The sequence below is a fragment of the Lithobates pipiens genome, unplaced genomic scaffold, assembly GCF_037356315.1.
Source record: "Lithobates pipiens isolate NorthernLeopardFrog02 unplaced genomic scaffold, aLitPip1_a1.2 Scaffold_8, whole genome shotgun sequence".
Taxonomy (NCBI): Eukaryota; Metazoa; Chordata; class Amphibia; order Anura; family Ranidae; genus Lithobates; species Lithobates pipiens.
Window position 1 is genome coordinate 55,471,754 of NW_027507903.1, and position 16,500 is coordinate 55,488,253.

Sequence of the window (16,500 nt, forward strand, 5' to 3'; positions counted from 1 at the left end):
CTCCAACAGGAAGACAAGAGGGACAGTATCACTGATGCATGTACTGTCACTGCTCACCATCCTCGTGGCCTCCTAAAATGGTGACAGGACAGTGCATGCATCCTTGATCAGTAGCCACTGGCTGGAGAAAAAAAGCCAAGCTCCCCTGACCCTGTCCTGGTACCATACTCACTCACACAGGTACTCATTGATGACCCTCTGCTGCATGTGCAGCCGCTGCAGCATTGAGTTCCAAATGTCACAAATGAGGCCGTTCTTGGGCAGGTTACATTCCTTTTGAAGGTCAGCCAGCCAAGCACTGGCATTATATGACCGGTGGAAATGCCCACAGACTTTCCTGGTCTGCCTCAGAAGATCCTGTAAGACCGGGTAGCTGCACATGAACCACTGCACCACCAAATTAAGGATGTGAGCCAAACAGGGAAAATGGGTCAAGTGTCCCTGTCAGGGGGCGGAGAGGAGGTTGCTGCCATTGTTGCAAACCACCATTCCTGGCTGAAACTGGTGTGGCGTTAACCACCTCTGAGTCTGCCCCTGCAGAGATGACAGAATCTCTGCCCCATTGTGGCTCTTGTCCCCTAAGCAGACCAACGCAAGCACTGCATGGCATCTTTTTGCCTAAGTGCTTGAGTAGCCCCTTGAATGCCTATGGAGCACTTCTGGTTCCAGGACAAATCTGCAGAGGAAGAGGCCATAGAGGAAGAAGAAGAGGAGGGGGTGGGGGAGAGAGGTGTGGCAGAATCACTACTAGCATTTTGGAAGCATGGAGGCGGAACAAGCTCCAACAATGCTGCACCCTGTCCTGCATCCTTCCCAGCTGCCAGCAGAGTTACCCAGTGCACCTGAAAGAAAGGTAAGGTCCCTGTCCATGCCTGCTGGACCATGAATCAGCTGTAATATGAACCTTACCGCTGACCGCCCTGTCCAACTAGGCCAAGACATTGCCTTTCACATGCCAGTGGAGAGCCAGAATGGCCTTCCGTGAAAAGAAATGGCGTTTGGGAACCTGCCACTGAGGTACTGCACATTCCACAAATTCATGAAAGGGGGCAGACTCTACCAGCTGAAAAGGCAGCAGTTTTACCATTTCAATTAATACAGCCTCACAAGTGCCATGAAAGCAGCCTCACATGTGCCATGAAAGCTGCCTTACATGTGGCATGAATGCATCCTTACCAGAGGCGGCTCTTTAATTAGGCAAATTAGGCGATTGCCTTAGGCCTCGCCTACAGAAAGGGCCTCGCCGTCGCGCAATTGCCTAATTTGCCTTTCAGGTGTTGTGCTGCTGTTGTGTCTCAGTGTGGGACACTGGGACTGGGATTTGCAAGCGGCAGGTGGAGTGGGCGGCGGGCACGCTGCACACAGCTGTGGTGCAGAGTGAGCTGATCCATCGCCGCGCTCCGCGTTGGTGGATGAGGGGGGGGATAACACTAATGTCCACAGTCACTCGACATGGTGTGGGCATGGTCAGTCTGCCTGCGTCCAATAGCAGGCTCCACTGCTGCAGCGCCGCCCTCCGTGTCCTAGCCCTTCCCCTAAAGTCACCAACGGCGGCCCCAGTGCATGGCGGGAATTGTAGTTCTCCCACAGAGCACAGGCACACAGTCTTCAACATGGCCGTCTGGTGCCTGTGCTCTGCAGAGACTACAACTCCCAGATTGCACTGCAGGGCACAGAGAGAGCATTGTGTGTTGCTTCTCTAAATCCTGCCACCTTTAGTCAGCAAGACGAGGAGCAGGGGTAGGTAGTGTCTATAACTGTAATATATATATATATATATATATATATATATATATAATGTAAATTGTACTTGCTCCAATGTAATGTCAAGTTAGAATACAGCATTGACTTAGCCGAAAGCACAATATTTTATATATATATATTATAGTGCATATATATATATATATATATATATATATATATATATATATTATATTATGCACTATAATATATATATATATATATATATATATATATATATATATATATATATATATATATATATATATATATGCACTATATTTTATATATATATATATATATATATATATGCACTATATTTTATATATATATATGCACTATAATATATATATATATATTATAGTGCATATATATATATATATATATATATATATAACTACAACAATGCACCCCCAAGTCAAAGACTATATTATCTCTGCATGGGCTTTAGGTCATATTATCAATTTTTGGAGTAGCTTCTTCATTCATGGCAAAATGCTTCTTTTCTCAAATTAATAATAGTTCATGTATCATGTACAGTTTTATTTTCCCATATTGTAAAAATAACTTGTCATCTGCTTTACTGAGGTTTTGGTTTGCCTGGATCAATAGGATTAAAATAGTTCCACCATACTGAAGGTTGGTTCTCTTATTCTCTTTGGACCTTAGTAGCTTTTGATGGCACAGTGGCTTTGTTTGATGGGCACAGTGGCTGCGTTTGATTGGCACAGTGGCTGCGTTTGATTGGCACAGTGGCTGCGTTTGATGGCACAGTGGCTGCGTTTGATGGGCACAGTGGCTGCGTTTGATGGGCACAGTGGCTGCGTTTGATGGGCACAGTGGCTGCGTTTGATGACACAGTGGCTGCGTTTGATGGGCACAGTGGATGCGTTTGATGACACAGTGGCTGCGTTTGATGGGCACAGTGGCTGCGTTTGATGACACAGTGGCTGCGTTTGATGGGCACAGTGGCTGCGTTTGATGGCACAGTTTGTTTGCACCCCCCCAAAAATTTTGAGCGCCAGCCACCACTGGATGGGATCATCATTGTGCCCTTCTCCTTACTTGTTGAATGACAGGCTGAGGGCATGTACATTCCAGTTGAATGCCATTTAATGAGGCTGGCTGTTGTTCAAACTGGAGGGCTTATTTTATTTTTAATTTTAATTATTTTAATTATTTATCTTGCTACTTATCTTGCTCATTCTGCTTTCAAAATTAACGCCAGGCAAACATCTATTCACACACATATGTGAAATGTTTCCTCTACCAAAAGATATATAATTCTGTGCAGATATTTTTGTGATTCATATTCCTCTGCCAGACAGTACACCCAGAATGGTGTGACAGTACCACCTTCTCTATTACAGTTAAGTAATACAGCAGTGTTACCCTCTCCATAAACCTGCTGACGATGAAGAAGCATTAGACAGTTATCAATTATGCTAATTATGTTGTTATCATGGCTGCGCAGTCTCTGACCGTCTCCTGTATCATTGTCCACACAATCTCTGACCATTTCCTGTATCATTGTCCACACAATCTCTGACCATTTCCTGTATCATTGTCCGCACAGTCTCTGACCATCTCCTGTATCATTGTCTGCACAGTCTTTGACCATCTCCTATATCATGGTCGCACAGTCTCTGATTATCCCTGTATCATGGCCACACAGTCTCTGACCGTCTCCTGTATCATTGTCCGCACAGTCTCTGACTGTCTCCTGTATCATTGTCTGCACAGTCTTTGACCATCTCCTATATCATGGTCGCACAGTCTCTGATTATCCCTGTATCATGGCCACACAGTCTCTGACCGTCTCCTGTATCATTGTCCGCACAGTCTCTGACCGTCTCCTGTACCATTGTCTGCACAGTCTCTGACCATATCCTGTATCATTTTCCGCACAGTCTCTGACCATCACCTGCATCTTTGTGGTGTAATTGTCTTTCAGCACCCTGTCTGTGGCTCCAACTTTTCATACCGTGTTAGCCAGGTAAGAGTTTGCTTGTCATTACCATAATAAAACTCCTGTATCACTGTCGGCACAGTCTCTGACCGTCTCCTGTATCATGGCTGCACAGTCTCTGACTGTCTCCTGTATCATGGCAGCACAGTCTCTGATCGTCTCCGGTATCATGGCTGCATAATCTCTGACCGTCTCCTGTATCATGGCCACACAGTCTCTGACCGTCTCCTGTATCATGGCTGTACAGTCTCTGACCGTCTCCTCTATCATGGCCGCACAGTCTCTGACCGTCTCCTATATCGTGGCCACACAGTCTCTGACCGTCTCCTGTATCATTGGCTGCACAGTCTCTGACCGTCTCCTGTATCATTGTCTGTGCAGTCTCTGACCGTCTCCTGTATCATTGGCTGCGCAGTTTCTGACCATCTCCTGTATCATTTTCCGCACAGTCTCTGACCATCTCCTGTATCTTTCTGGTGTGATTGTCTGTCAGCACCCTGTCTGTGGCTTCAACTTTTCTTACCGTGTTAGCCAGGTAAGGGTTTGCTTGTCATTACCATAAAACCGTCTCCTGTATCATTGTCTGCACAGTCTCTGATTGTCTCCTGTATCACTGTCGGCACAGTCTCTAACCGTCTCCTGTATCATGGCTGCATAGTCTCTGACCATCTCCTGTATCATGGCTGCACACAGTCTCTAACCGTCTCCTGTATTATGGCCCCACACAGTCTCTGACCATCTCCTATATCAGGGATATGCAATTAGCGGACCTCCAGCTGTTGCAAAACTACAAGTCCCATCATGCCTCTACCTCTAGGTGTAATGCTTGTGGCTCTCAGAGTCTTGCTATGCCTCATGGGAATTGTAGTTCTGCAACAGCTGGAGGTCCGCTAATTGCATATCCCTGTCCTATATCATTGTCCACACGCAGGCTCTGACCATCTCCTGTATAATTTTCCGCAGTCTATGACCATCACAGAGCATAATAAGCAGGCAGCTGCACAATTTGATCTATATCTGTGTGCGTGTAACATATATATTTATAATATATATATATATATATATATATATATATATATATATATATATATATATATATATATACACACACACCAACCCACCATATGTTTAATATTTGATTAAAGAATAATTGGTTAGACAAATTTATAGAAACTGTGAATTCATGGTTCATAGGATTTAAGTTAATATATGCACATTTATACAGTTAATTTTTATTGTTTTTATAATATTTTTCCCATTATGGGCGTGAATGGGGCCTCATGTCTAAGTTTTGCCTAAGGCCTCACAAAGTCTAGAGCCGCCTCTGATCCTTACCATTGGCATCAGTACAGCCCGATCGATGTCCATCTGCAGCCTCAAAGGGGACAGGGAGGGGGACAGGACGAGCGTGGACAAATTACATACAGGAGAATCTCCTGTTTACTCAGCGGCCTCTTTAATACAAAGTCCCACCTCCTATGATAGATAGAAAGTCATCCAATGGCAGCCCAGGAGACTGGACTTCCTATTACAGATGCCGCTGAGTAAACAGGAGATTCTCCTGCATGTAATCTGACGGCGCTCATCCTGCTCCCTCCCTGTCCCCTCTGAGGCAGCGCTGATAAATACAGTTTATATCTTTTGTGGCCCATTTATCATTTTCCTTCCACTTCACAATTATTTGCCACTTTGTGTTGGTCTGTCATATAAAATCCCAATAAAATACATTTACGTTTTTGGTTGTAACATGACAAAATGTGGAAAATGTCAAGGGGTGCGAATACCTTTTCAAGGCATTGTAGCAATAAAGTCTCTTTCAAACAGAAAAGCACATTCAAAGTGTCTGGAGAAACCCAGGATGCTATAGGTTGTTTTCATTACTCATAGAGAAATGTTTTAAATACCAAGTATATTGGGAAAGTCTTTACATCTGTAGGAGCTCTAAGAGATACAAGGCCTAGGTCAGCAGGATGATCCTCCAAGGGTAGAACCTACAGCATTAATCAGGTTAGAGACTGTCCCTTGTAAATCAGAATCATATTGTTTAAATATAGCTAAGAGTAGACTGTGAGGACTCCGAACCTCAATCAGAAATGGTATTTGGGGCCTCAGGCTCACTCAGAGGTGAAGGCCTAGTAGGGTCAGAGTTAGACTCTGCTGTGTATGATGACAGAGTATGCTTACAGTCTCTGAAAGCAGACTGCTCTATTAATTGTGCATGAACTGAAAAAAAAAAATCAGAAGGGGAAATTATTGAGCAGAGTATTGAAATTATGTTTTGGAAGCTTCTTGCATACAGCAGAACACCTTTACTTTAATGGATGATATCTTCATTATGGATTTACATCATGTAGAGAGAAACAGGAACAAGGAGCATGCAAGTACATATACTGAACATAGACAGAACATCCTGTGATCACGTTACCATAGAATAACACACTATAACAATGCAGTAGCACCTGCTGGATAGATAGGTATAATGCGTACAGTATTGTTCACAATGTAAAAAGCTACTTGCTGTTGCTTTTCCAACAGAAATAAGAGGCCTGGTAGATATTTGGGAGCTCATTCTGAACCAAGAGAACCGAAGAAGACTCAAATGAGGACAATCCTATCATAACAGGGGTCTCAGAATCTAGGTTAAAGGCATTGGCATGCACCTCTAGAAATAGTGTGATATTGCCCCTAGAAACAGTAGGTAACTATGAGCCGAGGTCCCCTGTAGCACTTAGACCCCATTCACATTTATGTAACTCAGGAACATGTGCGATATTGCATGCTTTGCCCCAGGCCAAGTAAAATCATGTGCAAAGGGGTGAAATTCATTTTATATGACACTTCAAATGCAGCAGCTGACGAATATGCGCTACATCACACAACTAAGCATGGATACTTATTGCCATGCATTGTAGTGTGATGTGATTTTTTTTAAAGCGCTCCCTGAACACTTTTTGTGCGACTATGACATGTTGACATGCAGCTCATTGAAATAAATGGGCTGCTCTAAATGTAATCCACCTAAACACAACAAACACATGTGCACCATTGCACCTATATACTGTATGTGTGGACAGAGCCTTAAACAAACATTACTTCATGGATGTGCATTGTAGATTGCCTTATCCCATTGCAAATTTCTAAGCCAGGATTTGTCAGAAAACAACATACTAGCTTTAGTATTTAATTATCTAAAACATCAAAAATGCTCTGGGCAGCCATAGACCATGTGAGCTTTGCCTAGGCTTTAGGCCATAGAGAACAGCAGCTTGTATTATTTATAGCATGAAAGTGCTACTTCATTACTTGAAATATTGTGATTTAGTAAAGTTGACATGTGCTCCATTGAGTCATGGGAATTGTGAATTTTAATAATTGTCAACTTAAAAGACATTAAATGAAAAATTAAAATGAGTTCAGTAAAGACAGAGGTTATTTTTACACTCAGAAAAAGTATTGATTACAGAAGGATACACAAGGGAAGACAGAGCATTCTGCAGCCTATGTTTGCAATATATGCCCAATAGGAACCCAAAAATTTCATTATTGTTTTTTTTTTAACTATAAACCAGTAGCGGTGTGTCCATAAGGGCGCACAGGCACCGCCCCCTCTCTCCAGCCACCCCTCTAGCATCAATAGATAGATTAATGCATTGCATGAATCTATCTATGGCCACCGCTGCCTCCCCCTTTTCAGGCGCCTCAGCCCCTTTTCAGGCATCAGGTGCCTGAATTACAGCGCTAATATGCTCTAATATGTGTCAAAAAAGGCGCTCGCAGGTCACTCTGTGTTAGGTGTGTTACTGTTACTGTGTTAGAAAAGTGAATTAATATCCGATTTCCTAACATTAAACTGCCTATCAGGCGTTCAATCATAGCAGAAGATTACAAGAGAGGATGGAAGAAGACATTGAGGAGCTATCCCACCGCCACTGAGACGGGGTAAGTACAGACGGCGGGTAGCATTTGATATGGCACAGTGAGGCTGCATTTGATGTGGTACAGTGAGGCTGCATTTGATGGGCACAGTGGCTGCATTTGATGGGCACAGTGGGTGCATATGATAGGCACAGTGGTGACATTCGATGCTGCACAGTGGCTGCATTTGATGGGGCACAGTGGCTCCATAAGATGGGCACAGTGACTGCATATGATGGGCACAGTAGCTGTATTTGATGGGGCACAGTGGCAGCATTTAATGGCACGGTGGCAGCATTTGATGGCACAGTGGGAGCATTTGATATGGCACAGTGGCTGCATCTGATGGGCACAGTGGCTGTGTTTGATGGTACAATGACGGCAATTGATGGCCACAATGGTTGCGATTGATGGTGCAGTGAGGCTGCAATTGATGGGGTTTTTTTCATAATTTTTCAGTTTGTTTGTTCCCCCTCAAAAATTTTGAGGACCAGCCACCACTGCCATAAACTTAATTTTTTTTCTTTATATCATAGGCACCTCTGCTAGTAATGTAGAGAGATGACTGTGTAACTATAAGGAACAATGAGAAAATCCACAGGATGCTGTCTATACTGATAGAGGAGACAGAACAGCACTTCACTCTAAAAGCTTGCCTTAAATCGTTTCTTCATTCTTTTGCTTAATAGAACAAAGATGTGTCTTGGCTACATCAGTAATGCAACAGAGGACTGTCGTTTAAATATAACCTGACATTATGTGGTTGTTTCTCTCTAAATAATAGGCGATCAATAATCGTGTTTTATGTGTTTGCAGTTTTTTCAATTTTACTCAGGAGAGAAAGGGGAGCCATATGAACTAAAGCTGGGTACACACTATACAATTATCTTTAGATTTTTCCCTTTAGATTTACCAAAACTATATAATATGAGATCAAACCTAAACAATCAATTTGTATGCAATCAGGCAGGCCCTTGCACTACATAGTTGAAGGTAAATCTAAAGGAAATCGAACAACAAAAGTTGTATATTGTGTATCCAGCTTTAAAGTGTACATACCTCCCAACTTTTGAGATGGGAACAAGGGACACCTATTAGCAAAAGTATGCAGGCTTAGGACACACCCTCTGCCACGCTCCCATAAAGGAGACATATACAAAAAAATTATTAGTTAAACCAACAAGTGCTTTTTTTTACCACTACGATTCCTTTATATTGGCTTTTGGAATTTGCAAGTGCAGCAATTTAGAAATTGGATGAAAGGTTTAGCAGCGGGAAATACTTTTTGAAAGATAAAAAGTGCATTTTATATAAAACCAGGGCTTTTTTTTCAGCTGGAACTTGGTGGAGCTCAGTTCCACCACCTCTGGCTCAGGCCTTCCGCTCCCTGCTCACCATTGTCACTTGTAAACACAGAAGTTCAGCTACAAGTGACCGCATGTCTCCCAATGGCTCCCACAGATCTGATCTCCTGAACGGCTCCCACTGAATACAGGATGGGGACAAGGGAGATGCAGGTGCCTGGGGTGCAAAGCAGATGGCAACACACCAGCCGAATACAGCAACAAAAGTAAGACATGTAGAAGATGATGGAGCGTTTAAGGAGGGGTGAGAAGATGTGGTGGGGGCAGTGGGGGGATTGCATGCCAAAGTCAGCAGAAGAGGAGTGAAAGTCAAATGCGGATGGGGGTGCAGAGGTAAGCAGTTGTGGAAGGAGACTGAACTCTGCACTTTTTGTGTAGTGCACTCCTAAACGCTGCACTATATATTCAGTGCACCCCAGAACTCTGCACTATGTACATAGCACACCCCTTAACTATACACTATGTACATAGCTCACCCCTGAACTTGGCACTCTCTGTGTAACCCCCCCATAACTCTGCACTCTGTACATAATGCACTCTTGATGTTTAATGCCTCTTTAAGACCCTCTCACATTGAAAGGTGTGAGTATGGAGGAAGGTTTTTTTTTTGGGGGGGGGGGGGGGGGGGGGTCGTGGTTGAGTTCCTGCACCTATTTTCTGAGAAAAAGGCCCTGTATACAACTATAAACAGTAGATCAGACCAAAATGAGGGGCAAATAAGGAGAAAAGAGGGACAGAGGGACCTTGTTCCAAATCAGGGACAGTCCCTCCAAATCAGGGACAGTTGGGAGCTATGTGTGTAGCTTGAACTTGAAATCAAGTTACAACATATGAGAACTAAGTCGAATTGTGCAGTGTTGGGTTTATCAGAAAAGGACATTTAAATGGTAAGCAGAATACAGTTTCACAAAACAAGGAAAGTGATGCCCAGAGCAAAAAAAAAAAATTGTGAAGGGCTGGCATGACAGTGGGAACAGGGGAGAGGGCAAGTGAAAATAAGACGGCTTACCTGATTGGGGGCAGCCTGGGGGAGAGGAAGAGACACAGGTAGTTTAAAGGATATATTCCCACCCCAGGGTTCAATGGATAACATGGAAAGGTAGCAAGCTTGTCAGAGGGGGACAGGCTTTTGTCCCAGCTTCAGGCAGAGGCGGAATTCAGAGTTTCGGAGTGACTGCAGGAGCAGCTCTCATCTGTCCTTGGTGATCGGGCCTCTGGGTCAGGGACCGGGGGGCTGAAGTCGCCGTCGAATCGCTTTTCCCCAGACTTCTGCCCCAGAGCTTGGCGTCATACCGGGAGTCCTGTATGTGCCCCTTCAGGACCACCCGCAAAGCGTTCTGTCGGGCCCACAGGTGGTAGTCCTGGAAGGACTTCCCTTCACAGATGGAGCTCAGAAGCAGGAACAAGCAGGCTCTGCCCCTGACAATGAGTCAGCAGGGGCAAGGCCTTTGCTGGGGAATCGTTCTGCTGCAGCCACTGGGCCCTCTACTGCAGCAGTCTGGAGGCTCTCCTGTGACCTGTCAGCACCAGCGGAGATCAGAGATGCAGAAGAGTGGAGTGAGGAGACAAGGGGCAAGCTCAAAAGGCCCAGGCAAAGCATCATGGAAATCGGTGGGTGGATCCGGTGCGAGGAGATGGGGCATACAGGGCCACATCTCCTGGAGGCTATCAGAGAGGGGAGAAGAGGTGAGGGTTGAGAGATTGGAGAGCGAGCTGTCCAGAGGGGGAGTCACAGGGACGCCCTGCAGCGATGGAGGCGGGACCTTCAGCTGGTGGGATCCTTCCTAGGCAGTCTGGTAAGTCCATTTTTGTTTCTACATGTTCTGCATTGTCTGAAGGGGAAGAGAATGTGGGTTTAAGGGGTGGGCCTAGGTCCCGCAGGGAGTTTGCGGACACAAGTTCAGAGCTGCCCAGGCAGTCTTCCCCTTCTAGTTCGGTCTGTGGACAGGCCTCTGCTGGGGGTTGCAGGGGTTCCTTTTGGGGTAGAAAGAACTGGTCCAGAGGTTTGAACCTGGGCCGAGTGCCCAGGCCAATCCATCTGCGTCCTGGGTCTGGGTGGGGCGACAGCAACAGGGGCTTCAGGGTCCGTGGTTGCTCCCCCTGCTGTAGTGGCAATTGCGGCACTGGGACAGGGTGCTGAGGCAGGTCATTGGGGGACAAGGCTGAGACAGAGGGGGAGGCCACTACCAAACAACATACCATTAGGCTGGCTGACTCTGCAAAATGTGAGGTTTATGTGTGTTTTGAGGGTGCACACCTTAAACCAGAGGTCCGGGAAAAAATTTGGAAAGGTGAGTATGTGGACATATTCTCGCTGCTGCTACTGAAAAAATTTAATCTGGATAGGGTCAAGCCAGAGGAGAACAAGAAGGAGGATGAGGAAAAAAGGTGGTACAGGCTTATCCCACAGACTTTCCCTAATTGGCTGCAGGCTTTTGCCTTTATGGCAAGTGTGATTAGGGAGAAGAATAAGGAACACTGTTTGGCGCTCTTCTGTTATCTGGACGCCGTCAGGGAGGCCAACAGAGTATACGGGGGATCCGCATGGTTGAGATACATTGAGCAGTTCCGGCAGTGGAAAGCGATCTGCTCATCCTTGCGGTGGGAGCACGAGAAAATTCTTTGTTGATGCGACTTATGACCTTGACGCGGGCCCTTAATCAGTTTTTTCCAGGGGGGGCAGGATGCCTTATCCACCCCCGGACAACCGGCCGCAAAGAAGAGGGGTGTATGTTGGCAGTATAATGAGTATAATGAGGGTTCCTGAACGTTTGGGGGGGGCTTGGCGATACAAGTACAAATTCTCCGGTTGTAGAGGTGCTCACCCCTTGTCCCGCTGCTTCAAACAGGGGAAGGGTCATGTCAGTGAGTCTGCTAACAAAATGGATAATGCCAGTGAAGATGGAAAGGATGCAGCCTTTCCAAGATAGGGAGGTGGCATGGTTGTTAGGCTTGGGTTTCTCCGAGGGATTTTGCATACCTTGTACCCTGGACACGGTTCCACCCATGTCCCGGAACGTTCGTCCTTGCAACATTCGGAAGTGGTTTCTGAGAAATTGCAGAAGGAAGTTGCATTGAGCCGCATGGGTGGCCCTTTCCCTTCGCTACCTTAAGCGGATTTGGTTATCTCACCCTTAGGGGTCGTGCCGAAGAAAGAGTCCCATAAGTTTTGGCTTATTCACCACCTTTCCTTCCCAAAGGGAGGGTCGATCAATGATGCGATTGACTTGGAGGCATATACAGTATCCTACACTTCCTTTGATGCGGCTGTTTTCTGGGTGCGACACTAGGGGTAGGGGGCTATGATGGCAAAATCCAATATTGTTTCTGCCTTTAGACTTCCCGTTCATCCACATAGCTTTCATCTGCTGGGATGTCATTGGCAAGAGGAGTTCTATTTGCCTTCCTATGGGCTGTTCTATTTCATGTTCATTGTTCAAGAGGTTCAGCTCCTTTGTGGAGTGGGTAGGGCGAGATTTCTCAGGGGTAAATTCCATCATCCATTACTTGGATGACTTCCTTTGCGTGGGCCCATCCTCCTCCAAGATTTGTGCGGTGCTCCTCGCCACTCGTTGTGTTATCCCCTTGGTCCCGGAAAAAATGGAGGGGCTGACCACCATCCTTAGTTTCCTGGGTATTGTACTGGATTCATGTGCCATGGAGTGTTGCTTGCTGGAAGACAAGCTGGCGGCACTTAAGGAGGAGATTCGGGGGCTTTTGGGATTGCGCAAAGTTCAACTTTGGAAACTGCAGTTGTTGTTGGGTAAGTTGAATCTAGCGCGTTGTACCCTACCGATGAGCAGAGTATTTTGTTGATGGCTGTTGCCAAGTATGGTCAGGGTAAATTTGCCCATTCATTTTGTGTGCCTTGTGCAGAAGCATAGGGATGACATAGGCACTCTTTCTTGGAATCTTTTAATGGGCGGGCATTGGGGATATCCGGGCCGGTGAGTAACTTTGACCTGGAACTTTACACGGATGCGACTGGCTCGACTGGGTATGGGGCCTACTTTCAGGGGAGCTGTAGTGCTGAGCCCTGGCTGGATTAGTGGAAAGAAGCAGGTTTTCTCTGTAATTTGGTGCTCCTGGAATTGTTTCCGGTGGTGCTGGCTGTGGAAGTGTGGGGAGAGTCTTTCAGGGACCTGATAGTACGTCTCCACTGGGAAAATCTTGGGGTGGTACAGGTCATCAACCAGGTCACGGCCTGTGGTCCGATTGCTTCAACACCTAGTGTTGCGATGTCTGAGGTTAAATGTTTTTATTTGTGATGTTCACCTCCCAGCAGTTGAGAACATCATAGCTGATGCTTTGTGTTGCTTTTGGTGGGACAGGTTCCGGGACTTGGAGCCTGCGGTTTAGCAACGCGGGGGGTTCCTTGTCCTGAATGGCTGTGAAGGATTGCCTTGAGGTCATTGCAGGATGGATCAGATGGTCTGTAATTGATATGACATGTGGCGCACACGGACACTCAGGGCCAATCCTGGGTGGGTGCACTGCGCTCAGGTGCCGCAAGCTGCTGCGGGGGGGCTCGTAAGTGACTGGCACAGCTTCTATTCAGCAGTGGCGCAGCCCCCCTAGACTCTGTTATTGCACTGTCTGCTGCCGGCTGCACTAGTTGCTAGACTCGCCTGCCACCTGGCATCTAGCAACCAGTGGTGTCACGTCATGAGGCTGAGACAAGTCCCTTCCATTCAGAGCAGAGGAGGAACTTCTTCTTCCTTCATGCCTGGTAGATTTTGGCTGAACCCATCTCCTCCATCTTCTCCAGGCAGCATGGCTCGGAGCCTGAGGGAAGGAAGGGAGCACACTTGAAGAGCAGAGTGTGAGCTGCCCACCTGCACCAGCACCTGCCTGAGGTGAGGCAGTCTGTGTCCATGTTCTGGAGCTTATCAAACAGCACTACTTGTATAATTGTTTTCAAGGTGTTAAATTAATTATTTCATGATAGATATGTGGGATATAATCATTGCTAACCTTCTAAAAATGCTCTTTACCTGGCTGTGATGCTGACCCATGGGTCTGAATGCTTTCTAATCCAGAGCCTGTATACGCATCAGAAAAAATTAAGGAAAGTTAAAAATTCTTATCTGCATACCTTCTCTGGGTTAATGAATATACATATTGGAACAACAGAGCCATGGTGCTGGCATTTTCAGAAAGAAAAGTCAATAGTAGGAACCTCTGTAAACATAAAAACAGATTAGAAATTGCTAATCAAATAATGGCAGCTTGATTCTTCTATTAAGCTTTTGCATCAGGTTTCTCAAACCTTTGCATGCCTTTGCTTTATGCGAAAATGACTAAGCCCCTCCCCTTAATGTCATTTTGGAAAGTGGGGGGCATGGGTGACCTTAAAATGATGTCACCCCAAAAAAAGTTCTGCAGACACCCATAGGAGCAACTGCACTTTAGTGTGCAACTGCACAGTCTATTTTTCTTTTGTAAATCAACCCCAAAGGGAGAATGTAGGGCACACAAGAGCAGTAATAAAGGAACTAACGGAAAGTACACAGGTACAATGATACAGGCAGTTAAAACTAGCACACTGGTGAAGGAGACCATAGCCTTCCTGGAATATTCAACTGTGAACAGTGCATTCCTAGCCCTACAGTTGCACATACACAAATGGGCAGGTTGGTCCTGACGTCATTGACATTGACTTACAGCATTGACATTGACTTATAGGTCAATGTCCTTGACCTAATATAGCCATGTAGCTATATTAGATCAACAATGTTACAAGCATCCCCACCCCTTTGTATGTGTGCAGTTGCTATGCAGGGAATGCCCTGATCACAGATGATTGGTCAGCAGTGGGCAGGAGTGACAGCTTTCTTCCTGGTTCAGACCAAACCCAAGATCATTCCTAGCTCATTCATGGAATGCTGAGCAATAGGGGCACTAAACCTTTAGGACAGAGGTTGAGAACAGATTGGCTGCAGGGTCTGCAGACTGCAATTGGCTAGAAACTGATGCCGCGTACATGCGAGCGGAAAAATCTTGGATGGTTTTTGCGATGGAATTCCACTCAAGTTTGACTAATGCCGCGTACACATGAGCGGACTGTATGGCGTACTTAGTCCGTCATTTCAGCGGACAATCCGCTCGTGTGTGGGCTTCAGCGGACTTTTTCAGCGTGCAGTCCGGCGTACTAAGAATTTCGGATTTTTCGAAATTCTGTCCGTCGTACTTTGGTTTCAGCGGACAATCCGCTCGTCAGTATGCTAGTTCGACGGACTAAGAATGGCGCATGCCCAGAAAGGATTTACACGGCGGAAGGGTGCTTTGCTGTGTCTTGGACTTCCTATTTCTAGTCCCGTCGTACGTGCTGTACACGTCATCGTGCAAGCTTTCGACGGACTGTTTGTGCATCCGTGTGTGGTCAAGTCCGTTCAGTCGAAAGTACGACGGACTGTCCGTCGGATTGTATGACGAACTAAGTACGCCATGCAGTCCGCTCGTGTGTACGCGGCATTACATACACACGGTCAGACAAAAGTTCGCTGAACTTTCGACTGTCAAGAACACATACAACACTAGACGAGCCGAGAAAATGAAGTTCAATGCTTCCGAGCATGCGTCGAATTGTTTCCGAGCATGCGTAGGAATATTGCACATCGGAATTGGTATAGAGAATCAGAATTTCCAATCAGAACTTTTTCCAACCGAAAAATTTAAAGCCTGCTCTCAATCTTTTGCTGGCTAGAATTCCGCCAGCAAAAGTCCGATGGAGCATACACACGGTCACATTTTTTGACCAAAAGCTCTCATCGGACTTTTGCTCATACAAAGCTAAAAACCCAGCTCTGGATTAAGGCACAGGTAAGTGTGATAAGTAGTCCCTACAAGAAATGCGAACAGGAGGGAGGAACCACTGCATGTGACAGGAGAAAAGGTGTCCAACTCCAGCCAGTGGAATACAAGTGATTACTTGGAAGGTAAGCATGGAGCCACTTCGTTCTGCAAATATTGTTACTTGTTGTTTTGACCTTTAATGATAGAGTCACTTTAACAGATGCAATTACTGTTATATCAATGTGGACAGCCTGCTGTACCAGATTTCACCTGCAGTGGGGTCACTTGTAAAGCTGCCAGCATTTCTACCCAGGTTTGTGAGAGTACTGTACATGCCAGTCCTGCAGTAGCGTGACTGTGCTTCTCCTGAAGCTACAGCAAACAACCCCTATCACAGATACTGGAATAAGGGAGGCTTATCATTTTCACTACATTGAATTAGGCAGCCACCATTTAGCAAACCTTTAAAAACAATGTATTTTGAAGAGATTGGAATTTATATTTCAACGCTTCATTTCTGGACACAGTTCAGCAATTAGTTTTGTGGTTTGCTTTGTAAAAGCTGATCAGAAACAGCTTGGGAAAATGCCATATATTTTTTACTTTTTTTGTTTTCAAAAGTGACTTAATGCTATGGAAAAAGCTGGTCATTGTGATGGAGTGTTTATTTAGGATGTCATGTTTCGTTTGTTTGCCAGCTCTCTGTGAGTCTGTGAG